This window comes from Drosophila biarmipes, unplaced genomic scaffold (assembly GCF_025231255.1).
Source record: "Drosophila biarmipes strain raj3 unplaced genomic scaffold, RU_DBia_V1.1 ptg000017l, whole genome shotgun sequence".
Classification (NCBI taxonomy): Eukaryota; Metazoa; Arthropoda; class Insecta; order Diptera; family Drosophilidae; genus Drosophila; species Drosophila biarmipes.
The window spans coordinates 2,920,617-2,944,390 of NW_026114535.1; the positions used below are offsets into that span (position 1 = coordinate 2,920,617).

Below are 23,774 nucleotides of genomic sequence, written 5' to 3' on the forward strand. Positions count from 1 at the left end.
GCATTCCGTATTTCTCAAAGATTTTTCTCGCCTTGTCATTGTTGAATGACTATCGTATTTTTCTATCGCATACCGTACATCTAACTTTTCGCTTTTTATATTCACATTTAATATTCAGTAGTATACAGTCTCTATTTCGAATCCTAGTTTTAAATCGTGTAAGGATGTCGGTTAGGCACAGCAACGAGAACCCAGTCTCTCTAGGGGAAGATAATACAGTGACGTGCACTGGAGTAGTTTTCAATTAGGATTTGATTGAAACTCCGTGTAAGCATTGCTTTCACAAGGATTGTCTACAACAGTGGTTGCAAGACAACGACACTTGTCCAACTTGTTCTCAACCATATTCTTAGTCGTCTGGATTATTCCAAATTCCGCTCCGGAAAATCGTATGATGACCAGATCTATGTCTCGCAACGTGGATAACCAGAACAATGCAATCATCACACAGATTCGTAACTCCAATCTCCAGCAAGAGAATAGACAAATCAATAGTTCGAATACAGCCGAAGACATGGTTCAGCAAAGTATTGCAAATAAAATACAGGAATTGGAAGTAACTATAATGAACAAAATGACCCAGATGTTTAGCCAATTAAATAGGTCCACATTTGTTGATAACAACACAGCTCAACAGCAACACGAATTTCGGAACAATTCAGGGCATGTGAACTTCCAAAACAGTCAGGGTCAAAACAGTCAGCGAGTGAGGAACTCTCCTCGCAGCGATCTTTACGATCTTTCTTTAGATCGTCCTGACAGGATTTCAAACGTCATTTCAAATTGGCGAATCAAGTTCAGTGGCTCAGCAAACGACAGTTTGCTCAGTTGCCCAGTTCCAGCAAACGGCAGAAAAATTCGAATACTGGAACTGTGACGGAAAAGGTCATAGGTACCACGATTGTCTTAAGCCTCGCCGTATTTTCTGTTACGGCTGTGGCACACCCGATGTGTATAAGCCCAGTTGCGAAAAACTACAGTTCGCAAACTACAGAAAACGGATGTCCGCCGCTAGCCTCGGATAAGTTAAGTACTCCGGATGCTACGGCAACGGATAATTTACCCAATGTGCCAAATACAAATCCAGACTTACAAACCAAACAAACCTTCAAGCCATATCATTTGCGATTACAAGAATATCTTAAGCGAAGGCTTCAACTTTTTAATGTAAATTCCATGGTCGCGTTCAAATGTCGATCCGCATTGCGTATTCACAAATTCTGGATGCGCAAAAGATTAATCGTTGTATTGTTTCATCTATCATCCACAAAAAGGATGACATTCAACCTTTCAAGGACTGATGAGTGTCAGAAAATTCGAGCGAGCATCCTGAACATCTGAACAAAGCTTATGAGACAAACCAGCGTACCTATAACCTTCGCACAAGACCCCGATCTGCTGCTGCTACCAAGTTCGGATTTGGGTGGTCGTATTAACGGCGGTTAAGCTGGGTTTTTTGCGTTTAGGCGAATCAATTAATAATTTTTTATTATTAAACTGGGCACAGACGGTATTGAACCCCTCATTGAGTTGCCTAAAAACACCTGTGATATTTAATAGGCTGTCTCGAATCTGCTTCATAAGCCCGCTCATCTCAACTACCATATCCTTGCAGGACCCATATGACCACATAACCCCAGAGTTAAGATCACACGGACGGAAAGACAGACGGTCAGACGGACAGGAAAGACTTTTGATTTCTAAACTATTCTTGCAATCATAGAAAACAACTTTTTTTTTGAGAATTTTTTTTTAGAAAATGTTTTATACATTTTATTTTAAAGGGGGATGTCAACCTTGTGATATCTCATTTTATTTTATCGCTTAAACACATTAATACCAGCGATATGTCAATTTTATACGTCGAGCATCCTTGCGGTCTATTTACAATTTTTAAGGCAGAAATCAAAGCACATTTAAAACCATATTGATTATTTTTGTTGCATACGTTGACTACATAATTTTTCGTTAAAAGGAAACGAGGAAGTGGTGTGAATGATTTTTATAAGAGACTTCCACTACCTCTGTTTTAAAATTCTTGAGTTTTTGAAATTAGTTCATTTATATATTTATATTTATATGTTCATTAATCATACATTATTAATCAGAATCTTTATTCATAATCGACTTTTGCTTTGAAAGCTTTTAATTGCAATCTGTTCTGATTCGTCTTTGAAACGAATATACTCTGCAAACAGTTGAAGGTTTACTTTTGCTGAAGTACTTCTCACTACTAATTAAATGCTAAGATGAGATAGCAACGATAATCCAGCTTTCCTGAAGAAATTTTCAGCTAAGATAAAGACCGATCCTTTATTTAAATACAACATTTTTCCACTGAACTCTTCAGAAATTTTCTTAACCCTTTCGACAAAGGGTTATGCGACAATTACGCAACATGTATTCTGTTGCACAGAACACTTGCATGATTGGCAAAACCTATGTTGGCTATTCATTTTATATTTTACTTCATTATTTTTCACAGTCATTATCAGATTAAAGATTAAAGATTATTCAAAACTATTATTGGAAAACTTACTATGGTCCTCAATCTTTTATAGTGTTTAAAATGGGCGTGTATGATAAAATAGAAGATGAAAGGTACATATTTAAGATTTTGTAAATTTGAAAACAATATAGGTAATTGTAGCAGGTTACAACGACTATTCATTGGTTAGATGAAATGTATTGATGTGTTTAAGCCCAGTTGCGAAAAATGTAATCCGGTATCGGAAAACTCAAAGCAGGACATTCGCAAACTACAGAAAACGGATGTCCGCCGCTAGCCTCGGATAAGTTAAGTACTCCGGATGCTACGGCAACGGATAATTTCCACTCACATGCGAATAGTAAGATAAGATAAGATAAGCCACAAAATAATTATGGATAACGTCGATCATAGCAGATCTTTATTGGAGTACATAAAAAAGAGCGAAAAAAAGTAGCGAAGAGAGAAAGAGAAGGAAAAGAGCGAGCACCAAAAACAGGAACAGCAGTTGGATTATATGCGGAGAAGCAAGTTGTGAGAGTCAGTATATTTTTGCCTAAGTATTAGCTAAGATATTTTAGCTAAGTCATTCTCCCCAAAATGCAACCTTGCTATTAGCAAGGACCCGATTATTACACAAAATACCAGAAAATACCATATTTAGGGATTTTATGCATCCGTCCACTCTAGACGCCATCATTTCCGCCTCTTTGACACAAGCTTCTATCGAGATCGGTTCGTTTTCTCCTGGAAAAAAATTGTGTCATCCGATTGCATCCATATTCCCGCGTGTGGTAATCTTGCTAGTCTGTGCTTATTCTATCCGAAATCAGTCACAATCTTGGTGGTAAGATAATTTCCCCTAAGTATTGTCATTATCTGACTGGAATTCCCCAGAAAACAGAAAACCATTCAACCGATTTCCAAGAATTGCGACAGTTTTGCGAACCCTCCTTCTGCGCACAGCAAGGAGCAGGTGCCGCTTTCAGCGGATTCATTTTGTATCCGTGCCACGTCTGGATCAGCGCGACACCTAGAACCCGCGCCATCATGACGCCATTACCCCCATCAACAGAGCGCCAACCCTCAAGCACTGCAATCCGCGTCAACGGTACGCCGATCGGCCTAAAGGATTCCCACTTAAGCGCCAAGTCTACCCGTAAGCCGTGAGGTGGCTCATATTTCCTTGCCACTCTGGGATCTACTTCGTTATTTGCAACAGGATCGCCGAACATTATAGTTCAGAACATTCCACTTTGATTATTTGATACTTAGGATTTATAGTTCTGATTTAAAGTTGGCTCTATACCAGGTTTTCAGTTTTCAAACAATACCTCCTTTCCAAAATAAAATCGAGATTTGCTCTAGCTGGATAGATTCGGCTAGTTCCTCTTTTATTTGGTTTGTCTACAAAACACAATTTAATTATAATTAATTCCGCCAACAATTAGACTTCATAATCGTACCTATCGAACATAACACAACCTGCTGCTGCATTTCTTATCAGGTTAAGCCCCTCATATTTTTATGATATTATCGCATTCCGTATTTCTCAAAGATTTTTCTCGCCTTGTCATTGTTGAATGACTATCGTATTTTTCTATCGCATACCGTACATCTAACTTTTCGCTTTTTATATTCACATTTAATATTCCGTAGTATACAGTCTCTATTTCGAATCCTAGTTTTAAATCGTGTAAGGATGTCGGTTAGGCACAGCAACGAGAACCCAGTCTCTCTAGGGGAAGATAATACAGTGACGTGCACTGGAGTAGTTTTCAATTAGGATTTGATTGAAACTCCGTGTAAGCATTGCTTTCACAAGGATTGTCTACAACAGTGGTTGCAAGACAACGACACTTGTCCAACTTGTTCTCAACCATATTCTTAGTCGTCTGGATTATTCCAAATTCCGCTCCGGAAAATCGTATGATGACCAGATCTATGTCTCGCAACGTGGATAACCAGAACAATGCAATCATCACACAGATTCGTAACTCCAATCTCCAGCAAGAGAATAGACAAATCAATAGTTCGAATACAGCCGAAGACATGGTTCAGCAAAGTATTGCAAATAAAATACAGGAATTGGAAGTAACTATAATGAACAAAATGACCCAGATGTTTAGCCAATTAAATAGGTCCACATTTGTTGATAACAACACAGCTCAACAGCAACACGAATTTCGGAACAATTCAGGGCATGTGAACTTCCAAAACAGTCAGGGTCAAAACAGTCAGCGAGTGAGGAACTATCCTCGCAGCGATCTTTCCGATCTTTCTTTAGATCGTCCTGACAGGATTTCAAACGTCATTTCAAATTGGCGAATCAAGTTCAGTGGCTCAGCAAACGACAGTTTGCTCAGTTGCCCAGTTCCAGCAAACGGCTGAAAAATTCGAATGCTGGAACTGTGACGGAAAAGGTCATAGGTACCACGATTGTCTTAAGCCTCGCCGTATTTTCTGTTACGGCTGTGGCACACCCGATGTGTATAAGCCCAGTTCCAAAAAACTACAGTTCGCAAACTACAGAAAACGGATGTCCGCCGCTAGCCTCGGATAAGTTAAGTACTCCGGATGCTACGGCAACGGATAATTTACCCAATGTGCCAAATACAAATCCAGACTTACAAACCTTCAAGACATATCATTTGCGATTACAAGAATATCTTAAGCGAAGGCTTCAACTTTTTAATGTAAATTCCATGGTCGCGTACAAACGTCGATCCGCAGTGCGTATTCACAAATTCTGGATGCGCAAAAGAGCTTTTAATCGTTGTATTGTTTCATCTATCATCCACAAAAAGGATGACATTCAACCTTTCAAGGACTGATGAGTGTCAGAAAATTCGAGCGAGCATCCTGAACATCTGAACAAAGCTTATGAGACAAACCAGCGTACCTATAACCTTCCCACAAGACCCCGATCTGCTGCTGCTACCAAGTTCGGATTTGGGTTGGATTCCATAGTCGTATTAACGGCGGTTAAGCTGGGTTTTTTGCGTTTAGGCGAATCAATTAATAATTTTTTATTATTAAACTGGGCACAGACGGTATTGAACCCCTCATTGAGTTGCCTAAAAACACCTGTGATATTTAATAGGCTGTCTCGAATCTGCTTCATAAGCCCGCTCATCTCAACTACCATATCCTTGCAGGACCCATATGACCACATAACCCCAGAGTTAAGATCACACGGACGGAAAGACAGACGGTCAGACGGACAGGAAAGACTTTTGATTTCTAAACTATTCTTGCAATCATAGAAAACAACTTTTTTTTTTGAGAATTTTTTTTTAGAAAATGTTTTATACATTTTATTTTAAAGGGGGATGTCAACCTTGTGATATCTCATTTTATTTTATCGCTTAAACACATTAATACCAGCGATATGTCAATTTTATACGTCGAGCATCCTTGCGGTCTATTTACAATTTTTAAGGCAGAAATCAAGGCACATTTAAAACCATATTGATTATTTTTGTTGCATACGTTGACTTCATAATTTTTCGTTAAAAGGAAACGAGGAAGTGGTGTGAATGATTTTTATAAGAGACCATCCACTACCTCTGTTTTAAAATTCTTGAGTTTTTGAAATTAGTTCATTTATATATTTATATTTATATGTTCATTAATCATACATTATTAATCAGAATCTTTATTCATAATCGACTTTTGCTTTGAAAGCTTTTAATTGCAATCTGTTCTGATTCGTCTTTGAAACGAATATACTCTGCAAACAGTTGAAGGTTTACTTTTGCTGAAGTACTTCTTACTACTAATTAAATGCTAAGATGAGATAGCAACGATAATCCAGCTTTCCTGAAGAAATTTTCAGCTAAGATAAAGACCGATCCTTTATTTAAATACAACATTTTTTCACTGAACTCTTCAGAAATTTTCTTAACCCTTTCGACAAAGGGTTATGCGACAATTACGCAACATATATTCTGTTGCACAGAACACTTGCATGATTGGCAAAACCTATGTTGGCTATTCATTTTATATTTTACTTCATTATTTTTCACAGTCATTATCAGATTAAAGATTAAAGATTATTCAAAACTATTATTGGAAAACTTACTATGGTCCTCAATCTTTTATAGTGTTTAAAATGGGCGTGTATGATAATATAGAAGATGAAAGGTACATATTTAAGATTTTGTAAATTTGAAAACAATATAGGTAATTGTAGCAGGTTACAACGACTATTCATTGGTTAGATGAAATGTATTGATTGGAAAAATATTTAATACAAGTGTAACCATTGGAAACAATCAAATCAATAAAAAAAAAACAAAGAACAAAAGTTTGCTTAAGAGTATGTAAATTCGAAAACAATACAGATAGTTCTAACAGGTTACATCAACTATTCACAAGAATGAGAAGCTTAATTTTAAAAAGTATGTGGTAAAGTATGTGCTTTGCTTGCAGGTGAGAAAAGAGTCCGTTTTTTTTTACACACCATCATACTCAGGTAGCCAATAGGGGACATTTTGACTTTGGGAAAAATCAAAAAATTTAATTTTCTTTTTGGTTGAATTTCGAATACAGCTTCGAGCAATACATGGCATGACGAGAGAGACTTTATATATGATATATAAGACATATTCACAAAGTCTTGGGATCCAATTTTGTGTTTCATTATTAGAAGAAAACTAGACTAGCCTAGCCTCACTGGGAAATTCAGCGGATGCACCAACAGAAATTCCAACATTAGGGAGTGTACTGTCGTTTATTGACCGGCGCTCTTGCATGGTGGGAACGATAAGTACACAACCTACAACACCGCTCCGGCTTCAACCAGTCCGCAACAAAGAAAGCTGCAAGATTTGTCACACAGGACCACAATAAATGGACCCCAAAACGCGGCGCCAGGCCGCACACAGTGTGGGTCACTGTCGACTTGTCAAGACTATCATCAACGGCATCATTCAATGTTTCACAAAGGACTAACTAGTAATCCAGTGCCCGGCGCAGTAACTATCGCAGGCTACGACAACCTAAGAGGACAGGTGCTGCTCGCGACCGCTAAGGTACCATTAGAAGGACTGGTCAACTTAAAACATATCGCGCTGTAATAGATTCCGGGTCACAGGTGAATCTTATCTCAAGGAGGATGGCAGATCTGCCATCTCTTAAAGAAATGTCCTTACCGATTGAAATATCTGGAATCGTAAGAAAAATAACAACAGCGACCATGTCAATACTAAAGCTGTCGTCGTGTACCTCCGATTTTGAAACCCCATTCGAGGTATTTATTATTTCCACAGTCATTTCAGAATAAACATTATTACCGATTTCACATGATCCTAACATTCTTGAGAGTCTGCCCTTAGCAGATCCTGACTTTCGGCAACATGGACCCATTGACTTCACCTTAGGGGTTGACCTAAGATAACAAATGGTGAATTTCTAAGACTAGGACCTAATAAACCTCTAGCGCAAGGCACAAGGCACGCAATTTAGTTATATGTTGGAAGAAGACAAAGGCGATCCTGCAAAACATAAGCCTGCTTGTAATTTCTACGATGACACAATTTCGGTCCCCACTGTTGTTAGTATAACCGGGAGCGTGAAGCAACATAAAAAGGTATGGAGGACGTTAATTATGCTCAGAAGCTTTCACAGTTTAAGAAAGACTCATGGAGAATATTGTTGGATGCTTTCTATGCAATTCTGTCAAGGACTGACAGACATCACGCCTTAATTAAGGGTACCGCTCAATGGGGGGAGAGTGTTCGCAACCGAGGGTGCTCAACATGACCAGCAACCAACAAACCAGTACCAGGCGCTCAGCACCACCCACTGGTGACGAGAATTGTTGATCAGCATATAGTACTTTATATCAACGGAGCATAAGCTCGACGTTGCACTCACCCGCCAAAGCGATCAGCCGAGCCAACTAACCTAACTGCTACTATCATCGAAAACAACTGACGTACTTTAGAATACAACTCATGTCAATAAACTTCCGTGTACCAAGTAGTATATAGACAAGTACCATCTTAAGAATAAATCAGTTATCGACGCACTTGACTCCGCGGTTCTACTTCCTACTTGTGGGAATAGGCCTCGTAACACATCTCCTGTCATCTAAGCGTCCCCGTGCCAGCGACAAAGCGCTCAATTTAACCCCCTTGCCCTATGGCGTGGCTAGAAGTGTCTACTTTGGTTAGGCACAAAGAGGGGTTTGTCAATGGTATGTATATAGCGTATATAAAATAGTAATCATATGTAAAACATTAATTGTAAATATTAGTATATTAATATTTGGTATATGCTTTTTCAAACTAATATTCTGAGTATGTATATTTACTAAACGGGTTCGTTTGTATATTAGTATGGTAATATAGAGTATTGTAAAATATGATACTATGTATATGTGTTTATGTTTGACTGGGGCCTGTATTTTTATTTAAGTGTGGCAATATAGTACGTATTATGTCTATGTAGAAAGTAAACTGAAGTCTATATGAATTTGAACATTTAAAGTACATAAATCATCATAAATCATAAATCAATTTCGAACCACTATGTACCCTTAATGCTTAACATATCAATGTTATTAGGATAATACACCCATGTTAGCAATAAGCATATTCAGTAATAAAAGAACATAAGCAGCATGCATTATTCCCTCCCGTGAATTAATTATTCTGTCTAATTTAATATATATTTTTTACATGGTGCCGAAACCCGGGAAAGTATCAATTGTCGATATTTCAGATCTGAATATCTAATCGGGAGTGTTAAGGAATTACCCAAAACGGTTTAAAATGAAATAGTGAGCGGTTTGAAGTTATATTTGAATAAAAGGAAACTGGGTATTTCGTGCCGATCCCAACTTAAAAAGTTGTGCAAAAGTACTTAGCGAGTCCTGATAAGTTAGCATCCTATAAGGGTTAATAAACGTGCATAGGAATTTAAAAAAAGCCTGATAAACAGACATTGAATACATAATCACAAGAAGTGGATACGGCGAAGGAGTACGAAACAATAGCGGATTATGAGGACAAGGCGACAAGTACAGCCACGCGTATCGAATATGTAATGAAGTGGTTAAAACCAACATTTAATAAGAATAGCGAGATTAATGGAAATCGAGATAATAACGGACATTTTAAAGCGAATGGAGGAAATTATGTACCGCACACGAAACTTAATCACATTAAGCTTAAAAAGTTTGACGTAGCTTTCGAGTTTTGGTTGCCATTCTGTACTCAATCCAGTTTGGCAATACATAACAACAAACTATTGGATGCGGCTACAAAATATAATTATTAAAACCAGTGCCTAACAGAATCAGCGGTGGCAACAATAGCTGTTTTTATTCCAACAGAAGCATGTTACAACGAGGCCATTATTTTACTGCTGAAAGAGAAAATAATCGAAAAATATGTCCAGAATTTTCACAAGCTTAAGGGTTAGGGTCACATGCGAATAGTAACACAAGGTGCGAAAGAGGGATAAGATAAGCCACAAAGCCCTTAGTTTAATAATTATGGATAACGTCGATCATAGCAGATCTTTATTGGAGTACATAAAAAATAGTGAAAAAAAAGTAGCGAAGAGAGAAAAAGAAGGAAAAGAGCGAGCACCAAAAACAGGAACAGCAGTTGGATTATATGCGGAGAAGCAAGTTGTGAGAGTCAGTATATTTTTGCCTAAGTATTAGCTAAGATATTTTAGCTAAGTCATTCGCCCCAAAATGCATCCTTGCTATTAGCAAGGACCCGATTCTTACACAAAATATCAGAAAATACCATATTTAGGGATTTTATGCATACGTCCACTCTAGACGCCACAATTTCCGCCTCTTTGACTCAAGCTTCTATCGAGATCGGTTCGTTTTCTCCTGGAAAAAAATTGTGTCATCCGATTGCATTCATATTCCCGCGTGTGGTAATCTTGCTAGTCTGTGCTTATTCTATCCAAAATCAGTCACAATCTTGGTGGTAAGATAATTTCCCCTAAGTATTGTCATTATCTGACTGGAATTCCCCAGAAAACAGAAAACCATCCAACCGATTTCTAAGAATTGCGACAGTTTTGCGAACCCTCCCTCTGCGCACAGCAAAGAGCAGGTGCCTCTTTCAGCGTATTCATTTTGTATCCGTGCCACGTCTGGATCAGCGCGACACCTAGAACCCGCGCCATCACGACGCCATTACCCCCATCAGCAGAGCGCCAACCCACAAGCACTGCAATCCGCGTCAACGGTACGCCGATCGGCCTAAAGGATTCCCACTTAAGCGCCAAGTCTACCCGTAAGCCGTGAGGTGGATCATATTTCCTTGTCACTCTGGGATCTACTTCGTTATTTGCAACAGGATCGCCGGTGCATACCCGAGTGAGGTTTCCCGTGTGTGCTTATGATATGATATGACAAATATATCCCATACATTGATTTAAAGTTCCACAGCGCACATCGATCGTCATCAGGCCTGCTGACTTCGTTGGAAATGTCGTAAGTACGGCATAGCCGTTAAACCATTTAAATTCACTCATATATTCATACTTGTCTAAGCCCACACAATTTTTATATATATATATATATTTACCTATCTACAATCAAATAATTTTTGTTATATATCGGAGTGTTAAATAAGAATCGTTTGCCTTTGAATAATTAATCGTAACCAGCCCAAGTGCCTTTGTATTGGATGAAGAGTATTAATTAATCGACTTTACAATGTAATCGTAATTTCGTAACTTAATTCAAATATCGTTTTTCATTTTCTTTTTTTTATCGTACATTCAAAAACAATCGTATAGAAGGTTGTTGAACGTAAATAACGTTTAGTCCTAGGACCTAATGTTAGGATTATTAGCATTAAGAACCATGAACCAATTTATCGTTTTTGCGGAATTAAATATGAGGTTTAATATGAATTAAGTTGTCATCTTTTGAGGGCACCTTTTGAGAATGTAGCGCAGCGGTTGTTTAAGGGTGGAGTCTGATGTGACTTCACAGGTAGGGTGGGTATAGAAGGAGGCCATTACCATCTGGGCCTCCATCTTAGATAGTTACACTCTCTCGTCCGAATCTTAACCGTTGGGTTGAAATTCTTATCGTTATCGTCTCTCTGTCTGCTACTTTTAGTTCTGTGACACTATTTGTCTATCTTAGCACAATCCCACACCCATCTCCCTGAGCAAACCGGTCAAAACGTAGACAGAGGTGTTAGGGTGGACTACGCTCATCGAGTGTGTTCGTTACAAAGTGAACAAACGACAGTGCAAGCGAGAAAACCACGAATTTAAGGATTGCAAAGATGAAAACATAGCGATCAGCGAACGCAAAACATATTAGAGAGTCAGAGAGCGATAGCTGCAGAAGAATGGGCACAGAATTAAACCAAAAAAATATGCATTCTGAGAATAAAAACAAAACAATCGATTAAAGCAACTGAAGCAGATTTAAATGTAAATAAAAAGCCAATAATAATGTGGACGGCAGTCCACGTAGGGACGAAGCGCACCAGGAGCGTGTGCGAAGGCGACTACAATAAATACACGAAAAAATAAAATTTAGTAATACATCAATCCAAAGGTATTGCAAAAAGCGCATACCAAGACTTTAAGAAAATCAATTGGTATGGGAGAAATGTTAACATTTGGAACATTTGACCTATTAAGTATGGTGGGGATAATTACATCCTCTATTAACCTAGTTTTATTCCCACCTCAACTGTCAAAATCGAGTGCTCCGTTCAAAATTAATATGCAAAACAAGATTTTCTGGGTCCTCTCAAAATAAAAATGTTATTTTATTTGTCAGTTTTTCTGGAATTTTAAGATGATGTAAACAGTTTAATAGAAGAAACTTTACTTCTACCGCTTTTGGAAAAACCTTGTTAGAATGTAAAAGTTAAGAAATTGTGTATATATTTAGTTGATATCAAAACTTTTGTTTGCTGTAGGTGCGATCGTCATTATATTTGTACCACGTTAAGAGGTATTTTTGTTTGATTCTAATGAAATTGTTTTGTCATTTATTTATGAAGATATCTCTCTTGAGCCACGCAAGTCAAAAAAAAAAAAAACGAACGAAAACATTGAGGTTTTAAGGTATACATATGCTTATTAGAATAGAGAATAACAAAAGATGATTTGTGTGCGTAGCGATGTCACGACTGAGTAACCTAGCCAACAAGCTAATGCGAAATTACGACAAAATGATGGAGTACGACAAAGGTATGAGGGAGCTATTGCGCAATGCAATAGCTTCAGAAATATCCAGCAACGGTAAGCCACACAACGTGCCTCCTCTCACGGTTTATTGAGATGACAAAGCCACAAAAAAAATGCATATTGTCTTCGATGCTTCTTCGGACGAAAAGAACAACACAGCGTCCCTAAATCACCCTCTTGATGAAATCACCCTGGTGATGCTATTCTAATAGGATTTTGTTGCCGGAAAGATGCGATCGTGGCTGATATTGAAAAGGCGTTTCTTTAAATAGCGATAAACGAGGCTGATCGAGACACTCATAGATTCCAGTGGTACCGATCCACCCCAGAAGATGGATAGCGTTACTTCAGGGTTAAAGAATTTCGTAACGTCGATCCCGTTTCTACCAGCGTCAATTCAACAGCATTTGCACGGACAGGCACAAAAAGCGCATCAGTATGCAAGATCCTTCGGAAATCATTTTATGTCGACAATCTGGTGACCAGCGTAGCAAGCCATAAGGAAGCGGTAATTTAGCGAAAATTATAATGCAACAAGAAAAGAAGTTAACTTTGGCAAAATGATGTTTGTATACCCTTGCTTAAATTTTAAAGATTGTTTCTAGCTTCAGTGATATTAAAAACAAAATGATTGTATTATTTAAAAAGTCTTATTTCCAAACGCATGAAGTTATATGTTTAAAAACACCAAAGAAATGATTTTTTCATATTATTTTCTAACCAATTTTCGATCATTCGTATGGATATATGATATAGTCGTCCAATTTTTTAAAATTTATATCGAATTTAAAATCATATCATATATCATATCATATTTTCATATGAAATCATAATACATTCCTCAAGGGTATGCAAATATAGCTCATACGCAAATTTTAAACAATTTTCAAAAAAATAATAAACAAGAAAGGAAGTTAATTTCCGCAAGACAAAGTTTGTATACCCTTGCAGTTATAAAAAATAATCAACTTCAGTGATATAAAAAAAAAATTTCACCTTTTTTTAAGACCATTTTTTGACATCTATAAAAAAATCATCTTTTAAAAATGTTATTTCCAAGCTTAGAGATTTTATGTAAAAAAACACGAAAGATATAATTTTGTTCATATTTTCCGAATAATTTTCCTATCGTTACCATGGCATCTGTATGATATAGTCTTCCGATTTTGCTAAAATTTACTTAAAAATTCGGAACTAATTAAAAAATGTTATTTCCAAGCTAGAAGGTTATATGTTTAAAAAAAGCACCAATGATATAATTTGTTTATATTTTTCGACTAATTTTCCGATAGTTTCTATGGCAGCTATATGATATAGTCGTCCGATTTTAATACAATTTAATTAGGAATTCAATACCAATTAAAAAATGTTGTTTTCAAGCGTAGGAGGTTATACGTTAAAAAACACCGAAGATATAATTTTTTCATATTATTTTACCATTAATTTTCCTATGGCAGCTATATGATGTAGCCTTCCGATTTTGATAAAATGTAAATCGAAATTCAGAACTAATTAAAAAATGTTCTTTCCAAGCTTAGAAGGTTATATGTTAAAAAACACCGAAGATACAATTTTTTTTTCAAATTTTAGCAAAATTTAGAAGCTATTAAAGTGCTGCTCTTAGAGCAAAAGGAGCTTCGAGTAAAGTGAAACATTATCACCGATAAACTTAGCGTGGATCTGAAGTCGACGGTAAAGTACATTTTTAAAGAGAGATTACGGTGCTTCAAGACTTCAAATATATTTCAGTTTTTAGGAAATCAATCCAAAGGTTTTGACGAGAACAATGCATTTATTGGGTCAAAGACGCTTTTTTATACCTGATATATACATTTTCCGAATACAATATAGCCTCTTCCTCAACGAGTAACGGGTTTTAGAAGGTGAATAATAATCCAAGGATTACGCCTGCATTACAATGTAATTATCACCAAAAGGGTACAAAGTCTATAAAAGTTTTTTCGTAATACATATAAGCTTTAGTTTTTAGGTAGTATAACGCAATAAATTCGTAATACCCGGCCATAGTGCATCCTATATTTGTACCATTGCAGAGCGTATTATGCTTTAAACGCTGTGAAGAAGACGTTTCCGACCTCATAAAGTATATATCCTGGATCAGCATTACTAGACTAGTCGATCTAGAAATGTGCGTCCGTCTGTCCGTCCGTTTCTATGCAAACTATTCTCTTAGTTTTAAAGCAATCGAGCTGAAACTTTTTCAAAAGTCTTCTTTCTTGTGCAGGGTGTATAAAAGTCGAAACCAGCCGGGTCGGAGAACTATATCATTGGTGTTTTTTAACGTTATATGTTTGAAAATAACATTTTTTAATTAGTTCAGAATTTCGAGTTTAATTTTGTCAAAATTCGGATGACTATATAATATAGCTGCCATAGCAACGATAGGAAAATTTGTGGGAAAATAATGTGAAACAAATTATAGTTTCGTTGTTTTTTGACATACCATCTTATAAAATCGGAAATATCATTTATCATTCGAATTAAATTTAATAATAATCGGAGGACTTTAACATATAGCTGTCAAAGACAAGATCTGAAAGGTGTAACTAATATTGATTTTTCTTGTAACTACAAGGATATACAAACATCGGCTTGCCGATGTTAACTTCCTTTCTTCTTTTCTATTACTTAATTTACGTATACGTGTTGTAGGCTGTAGGGAAACAATCGGTTAGGAGCTAACATTCGATATTATTAGGGTAAAAAGCAAGAGATTTAAAATTTTTTTAATAAAATAAATATTTTACAAGCCATAAAAGCATAGTATGGTTTTCGACGGTTTGCTGCTGCATATTCCTCTTGCGCTCCCTTTAGCTGTGTTTTCGTCCTCCTGATAAGGAGGTATATTGAAATGGCGCCTTATCTTCACAGGAAGCTGCATACAATGCATCCAACGTATTATTAATGTTGAAAATAGGAGACAAAATTGACGTTCGGCACAAAGCGAATTATCATGAGGTGCGGATGCCAATCTGAAATTTGTTTTTATGCGTTTAATTAACACATAATTCAGTAGTCCGAAAGTTCGTATCTGTAATATCGACGGGCAATAACTTTACAGTTTTTTTTTCATTGCCTGCGGAATATATGAGGTAGACTTATGTTTAAAATGCTTATTTAGGTAATTTGGAAATGGAAATGGATTTTGAAAGTGGAAAAACCAGATATAAATGTAAAGTCAACTCTTTGTATATTTGCTTTTATGAAAACATTAAGATTAATTTTTCTTATTTGTTTCAAATGTTCTATATTGGTTTTTTAATCACATTAATACGGTACATACTTTCAAAGCTTTTTTGCAAATTTCTCTATGGAATTGCCAAGTTAATTTGTTTATTTCTATGTTCTATGTTCTATCATTGTCCGATCCGCATGACTTCCAAACGGGGGTAAAGAAGCCTAAAAAAAGTTGACGACTCCGAACTTTTATGGGAAAAGTCTTCTGTAAATTAATAAAGAACAGGATCCTGCTTTAGTTATAAATTACTTACATTTACTACATTATGTTTTCGGAATACAAAATATAACGGTCGTTGTATTATTTATACACACATTTGCCGTATAAGTATTTCGACGAAGCAAAGGTATTATATACTCATAGTTTGAACTTACTTCTGAAAAATGTTGGTCTTAAATGACTTAAATTCCGTTTGAATAACACAACTTATTCATGCAAAATGCCGAGTGTTTGTAAAAATATACTTTTTTAACTTTTTTCTCTTATTCAAAAGTTTTTGAAGAGTTTTTGTAATATCACTGAAGCTAGCAACAATCCTTAAAATTGAACATGGTGTTATTAACGTTGATTATTTCCTATAACTGCAAGGGTATAGAAATTTCGACTTGCCAAAGTTAACTTCCTTTCTTCTTCTCTTTTTCAAACTACTTTTTTCTGACATTGTCACATTCAAAAAACAAATAAAATTAAATTGTTTAACCATATACCATTTACAGTTGACACTATGCTACATTTCTCTCCTTTGTTGAATTTACTTTAAAATAATGTAGGAAGAAATTATAACAAAAAGAACAGGCTTAATAATAATAAGATTGTATTTATACAAAACCACGTAGATTAGCGACGACAGTAAGAATACTGTCCTGTTCCCACTTTTACGTATATTGCACGCGTACGCCACGCCTTACAGATTAAAAGCTAACAAAAAAAATTGTAACTGGAATGCCCTTTTCTATAGTTGGCTCACACTCTCTAACAGCCACAAACGCTGATACTTTGTAAACTACCGAATATAGAAAATTAAGATTTCCTACCCCATAAAGCATATATACTCGTATTCTTGATCAGCGCCACTAGACGAGTCGATCTAGCCATGTCCGTCTGTCCGTCCGTCTGTCTGTCCGTTTCTACGCAAACTAGTCTCTCAGTTTTAAAGCTATCGGGCTGAAAATTCCCCAAAAGTCTTCATTCTATTGCAGATAGTATATAAGTCGGATATATATCTTATAGCTCCCATAGGAACTATCAGTGAAAAAATTTTTAAAAAATCTATTTTGGGTGCTTTTTATAACATATTTTATTTTTTTAATTGGTATTGAATTCCTAAGTAAATTTCATTAAAATCGGACGACTATATCATATAGCTGCAATGAAAACTATCGGAAAATTAGCCGGAAAATATGCAAACTTCCTACTTAAAATTATTATACCCTCCGCAAAGGGATGAAAATGATATCTTTGGTGTTTATTAACATAAAAAAAATTCTTTTTAATTATATCTTTGGTGTTCTTAAAAATATAACATCCTACGCTTGGAAATAACATTTTTTAGTTAGTTATGAATTTCGAATTAAATTTATCAAAACCGAATGACTATATCATATAGCTGCCATAGGAACAATCAAAAAATTTATGGGAATTTAATATGAAAAAATGATATCTTTGGTGTTTTTAACATACAACCTCCCACGCTTGGAAATAACATTTTTTAATTAGTTAAAAATATGAAATTTAATTTTATCAAAATCATTGTCGTCCGATCATCTAGCTGGGTGGGAAAATATATGAAACAAATTATTTAAAATCACTGAAGCTAGCAACAATCCTTTAAAATTTTATATGGTGTTACTAAGGTTGATTATGTCTTATAACTGCAAGGGTATAAAAAATTCGGCTTGCCGATGTTAACTTCCTTTCTTATTAAATTTTATTGCCTTTGAAACTACTCAACTAAAAATAGCGACAAATAGAGCAACCCATTACTCTTCTGTATGAAAAGCATTTTACTCCTTAGTTACCCAAAACTATACAAAGGTAATTTGATAAGAACCATTTCTTATTATTTATTTTATAAGTAGATAGATATTATAATTTTATTAGATATTTTAAAATTAATATGTAATGTTATTACCAAACTTCATATGAGTATTTCAGCGAAAGAGAATGGAAGTCCCGAAAACCAAATATAAGTGGCTAAAACGGGCAGAATGAAAACATTTTAGAAAGTATAAAAAAATATAATAAGAAATCACAAGAAATACAATTTCAAATTGTTTTCTTTCTTGTTTAATTTTATAGCCTTTGAGACTACTCAACTAAAAATAACGACAAATAGAGCAACCCATTACTCTACTGTATGAAAAACATTTTACTCCTTAGTTACTTACCCAAAACTATACAACGGTAATTTGATAAGAACAATTGTTAAAGTTTTAAATTTAAGCTCCACAGCTACTAAAGAACAATAAAAAATAAAACTTAAAAAATAATTAAAGTTTGATTGATGATAAAGATTTTTAGAAAAATACATTTTAAAAAAATTGTTTTAAAGGAATAATAGTTCTTGGTCGATTAGTGAAAACATCATAAAGATATATTTAATCATCCGAAATATGTAGAATAATGACTAAGTACAACATTTTCGAAGAAGTGCAAAAATTCCATATACCTCTAAACCTCCGGTAAAACTCAAAATATCGCAAAACCGTTCAAATTATATTGTGGTTGTAAACTGGAAAAGCAATATGTAGAATAATGACTAAGTACAATTTTTTCGAAGAAGTTCAAAAATTCCATATACCTCTAAACCTCCGGTAAAACTCAAAATATCGCAAAACCGTTCAAATTATATTGTGGTTGTAAACTGTAAGAAAGAAAAATAGCAACAATCCTTAAAAATTTAATAAAGTGTTACTAACATTGATTATTTCATATAACTGCAAGGTTATAACTTCTTTCGTGTTTTAAACGAATAACTATTTTTCTTTCTTACTCACTAAAATTGATTTTGATTGGTGATAATGATTTTTATAACCTTTTTTTTGCTTTTAACCGTATACACTTAAACATTGGTCGCTTTAAACGGAGCTCTGATTTTAGTTAGAATCTTGTCCATTTTTCTTCTTACTGTTTAGTGTCACAGCTAAAAAATGTAAGATGCACATTGTAAAATTGTTAATGATTTAAAAAAGTAAAAATACACTTTTATTAAGTTTATTTTTAAATTGGTTTAAAGAATAACGAGTAATCCATGGTCAGGGCATTTACCTACAGCGTTGCTTCTTGTTTTACTAGTAAAATTGTAATGCCTTCTGAAATCAACTGTTTGTTTATTATATTGAGCATTTTATTCATCCTTTGTAATATTGTCCTTAACTAATCAGCGATTAATTTAATCGTGAGCTAAACCTGAATTGTGCGCACGTGTCTATCGCCACGTGCATCAATTTGGGGGTAAGTATATTTATTTAAGCAGAGCGTTGTCAAGGTTTTTGCTTTTAATACATACGTCGTTGTTGCTGCCCAATCATTTTCTTGCTGCTTAACGACACCACCAGACACAAGGAATGCATTTTTCCAGAAGGGATGATTATGTGTGAAAAAATATTTGCTTAATACTTTGAATTAAAGTTTAAACTGGATGTACTGCAAATAATAGAAGAACGCACGTGTATAAAAGGTAAAGTGTTTAAGGGTTCAATAAATTCAATTACTAACGCTTTTTATTTTATTGACCTTTTACTTTGAATTATATAAAAAGTTGAATATTTTCAAGCTATGCCCGTTTCTCACTTATAGGAATCTCAATTTTTCAATTCCGCAGTTCGGTCGCCGGGACATGTCCGAGCGCAAAAGCTTTTTTCGGGAAAAAAGAGAGGCAGATCCTCGGATATTACCCTCTTTTTCTGTGTCTTATAATCTGCCTGCTAGAGGCTTTCCACAGAGCAACCTGCGGCCGTTCCTTTTCTTGCGTCTCTCCGTTATGTTCGGGAAGAAATCCAATAAAGACCTGGTGTCTTCTGTTTGAGTTATGAAAAGAGAAGTAGCGGCTGTTTAAATGTGCGCTGGGACTCATTTTATTTAACTAATAAAAGTGATATTTAAAAAAAAAGTCAGGTAAGTGCTTCTTTACTGTTGTGCGTCGATCCACGTTTAAAGAATTAGATTTTATAACATAACCCATTAGGTTCTGGTTCCGTTACCTGAAAGTTGCGTGATGAAATCCCTCAACCGGTTTTACACAGTTTGAAAGAGTAAATATACAGACAAACAAGTAAAACACATTTTTTTAAACATACATTTTTTTCAGGATCGTTGGCAGGGACTCTGAGGACCCGGACAAATGTTTAAGAAAAGCTATAAAAAACATAAAAACAAAATATCTCAAAAAACATAGATTTAAATGTTACAATTTAAATAAAATATTGTGAAAAGTAAAAGTATTGTAAAAGTAATCTATGTATTTTAAATTCAATATTTGAAAAGTTGAAAGTCCATGGAAAAATCGAGAATTTCAGAAGGGACTTTCCTGGGACGAGTCCACTGCAGGTGAAAGTCCATGAAAAAATCGCGAATGCCCGATGGGATTTCCCTAGGACGTTTCACTTACAGCGGACAGGCCATAAAGCAAATGAGAATAAGGAGCAGGAAAATTGTGAAAGGGCTTTGCATTTTCCCCGCGGAAAATCGGACATCCCATACAAAATTCCCCCGTGCGCAAGGACATGTTCCTTCGGAATCCCGGGAGGATTCATCTGGGAATCTTTTATTTTGGAATTGAAGGGTATAGATTATATAATTTGTTGAGCATCGCATGTATTACGACCCCTATAACGCCCATACACCGACCAAAGCTGTGCTGTTTTCAATAGTTGCAAAATGGGCTAAGAATTGTCTTCTACCATGAAATAAGAAAGGAAGTTAAGTTCGGAAAGCCGAAGTTTGTATTTGTTAAATTTTTAAGGTTTGTAGCTAGCTTAAGTGTTATGAAACATTTTTTTAATATTTCTTATCGTTTTTTTAACGTTGTTATATGGACAGCTACATTTTACAGTCGTCCTATTCTTATTAAATTTATTTCGAAATTCTTAAAAAATACAAATAATGATATTCCCAATAGTATAAGATAATATGTCAGAAAAAAAAACATGTCAAATTTTTAAGTATTATTGCTAACTTCAGTGATATTAAAAAAAATTTTTTTTCATTTTTTTTAGACCATATTTTTGAAATCTATATGTTACAGTAGTCCAATTTTTATAAAATTGAATTCCAAATTCTTAAAAATATAAAAAGTTATATTCCCAATATTATAAGATATGTCAAAAAGCCCCAAAGCTATAAATTGTTTCATATTATTTTCCCACCAATTTTCCGATCGTTCCTATGACAGCTATATGATATAGTCGTCCGATTTTGATAACATTTTAATTTGATGGCACCTATATGATAAAGTCGTCCGATTTTGGTAAAATTTAATTCAAAATTCAAAACCAATAAAAAAATGATATTTCCAAGCATAGGAGGTTATATGTTAACAAAACACCAAAGATATAATTTTTTTTTTTAACTTTTTCCCCGTTAGTTCCTATTGGAGCTATAAGATATAGTTGTCCGATCCGGCCGGTTCCGACTTATATACTACCTGCAATAGAAAGAAGACTTTTGGGAAATTTTCAGCCCGATAGCTTTAAAACTGAGAGACTAGTTTGCGTAGAAACGGACGGAGAGACGGCCAGACGGACAGACGGATATGGTCTCGTCTAGTGGTGCTGATCAAGAATATATATCATTTATGGAGTTGGAAACTTCTCCTTCACTGCTTTGCAAACTTCTGACTGAAATCATTATACCCTCTGCAAGGGTATAAAAACAAAGTAGTCTTTTCTACTTATTATTTTTAAATATTGTTGTAGCTTAATGATATTTGTTGTTTTAGTTGAACTACTATGAATAGAAATACTTAAGAATTAAGGGGTTGGCACCACGTGAACTTTATTTAGGGGTTTCAGTGGGAATTTTTTCGACGAAGCGTTCGCTGCTCGTGTACATAGGAAATTCCATAGGAGAAGTTCACAGAAAAATGTTCCCTTAGAACAAACTTATACATATATATATAAATTTGTTCTGCCCGAGCATTTTAAACCTAATCAAGGCGTAAAAGCTTAGTAAACGTTGTCAGTGAAACATAATACAATAACTATACTTAAAATTGAAAAGCATAAAAGCATTAGCAAATTGTAACTCTTAAATTGTCCAAGTAATAATGATTAAAGTAATTAATTATGTGTAACGTACAATGATCTTTTTTATATCTTGGACATTGATGCACTATGGTCAGTACAAACAATTGGCCCTTACGACACCAAGCAATACTTCTAACGCGCGGTGCACATTCACCGTTTAGGGCGAGTATCGAAAACTCGGTTAAATAAGAAGAAAATATAACAAAAGACAATTAAAAATACGGGGCAAATTACGCATAGACAAGATACATAAGTAAAACTAGTTAGTTGCTAAATAGGATAGTATTATTGATTTAAGGATAGGCAGTGAGTCGGTAGTAGATATTAGGTGATATAGTCTATTATAATCATTGCAAAGTACTCTAAAAGGTTCATGCATTGCATAATTGGAAATACAATGATTTAATATTAGCGGAATATAGTTTATAGTGAATCTATTTGGCACGTTAAAATGCAGACGACTCAGTAACTCGGGACTACCCACATTACCATAAATAAGATTTCTAAAAACCGTAATACCAAGCATAGTTTTACGGTTAGCAATGATGGTAAGTTAATAAGAAGTAGTCTACTAGAGTACGATGTTAGTAACAGGCTTGTATTGCAGTTAAGTCCCCGTAAGGCAAATATTAAAAAGCTTTTTTGCACAGACTCAATCCAAAATATGTGCACCCCATATTGGGGACTCCAAACATGAGCGCAATCCTCAAGAATTGGTCGTACTAATGAATAATAATAAAGTTTTTGTGACATAGGAATCGTCAAATTTCTTCGACCACCTTTTGATAAATGCAAGCACGCTCCTGGCTTTATTCACCATGGTAGTAATGTGATCAGAAAATTTAAGTTTAGGATTCATATGGAATACAAGGTCATCAGCATGCGTTATCCTATCTAACTCACAACCACTCAAAGTATAAGTCGAATAGTGAGGGCTGACACGAAAAAATAATTAGTTTATACTTGAACCATTTAATTTCAATTCATTATCCATGCATCATGTTTAAAAAGCACTGAGAACATATTGTCAAGCTAAACTTTGTGCAGGATCATTATATTTCAGACACAACTTAACGTCATCTGCGTACATAAGTACACGTGACTTCGTTAAGACTATAGGAAGATCATTTATAAATAATGAAAACATGATTGGGCCAATATGACTTCCTTGTGGTAAACCGGCCGTATTACGTATTATGGATAAAAAAGATTTTTTAAAAATAACCCTTTGAGTCCTGTCATTCAATTTTCAAATTAAGTGATGATGGAAAACTTGCAGATCTACGCTAAATAGTTTTTGTAACACTGGGCGTTAAGAATGATTAAATTAGACCAAGCACTTAAGTAACAGGAAAAGTCAGCTTGCAAACCGGAAGGTCTAAACTTTTTGTAGAGTCTAGACTTAAAATTTTTAAGACTTGCCCATTCTTTACTAAACCACAGAGGTTGGTTTGAAATTTTAGCACAATACTTAGCAACGCATGTATCAAAATCTGTGGTTAACACAATATAAAATATGCTAACAGCTTCAGTAACGTTACAGTAAGTACAGATTAGACCATATATATATATATATTTCTGAGTT

General features: G+C 35.1%; 1 long non-coding RNA gene across 2 annotated transcripts in view; it reads right to left on the reverse strand.

The window, feature by feature from the left end:
• Positions 1 to 23,774, reverse strand: part of LOC127012036 (uncharacterized) — a 115,432-nt gene that overhangs the window by 81,049 nt on the left and 10,609 nt on the right. Inside the window, exons 3-4 of one of the 2 annotated variants that reach the window (XR_007765459.1) lie at positions 15,990 to 16,148; positions 15,412 to 15,782 (exon numbers count right to left, since the gene is read on the reverse strand). The exons of the other annotated variant lie outside the window; for it this stretch is intronic. This is a non-coding gene — a long non-coding RNA (uncharacterized LOC127012036). Of the gene's footprint in view, positions 1 to 15,411; positions 15,783 to 15,989; positions 16,149 to 23,774 lie in introns of those variants that run through there. 2 annotated transcript variants of the gene reach the window in all.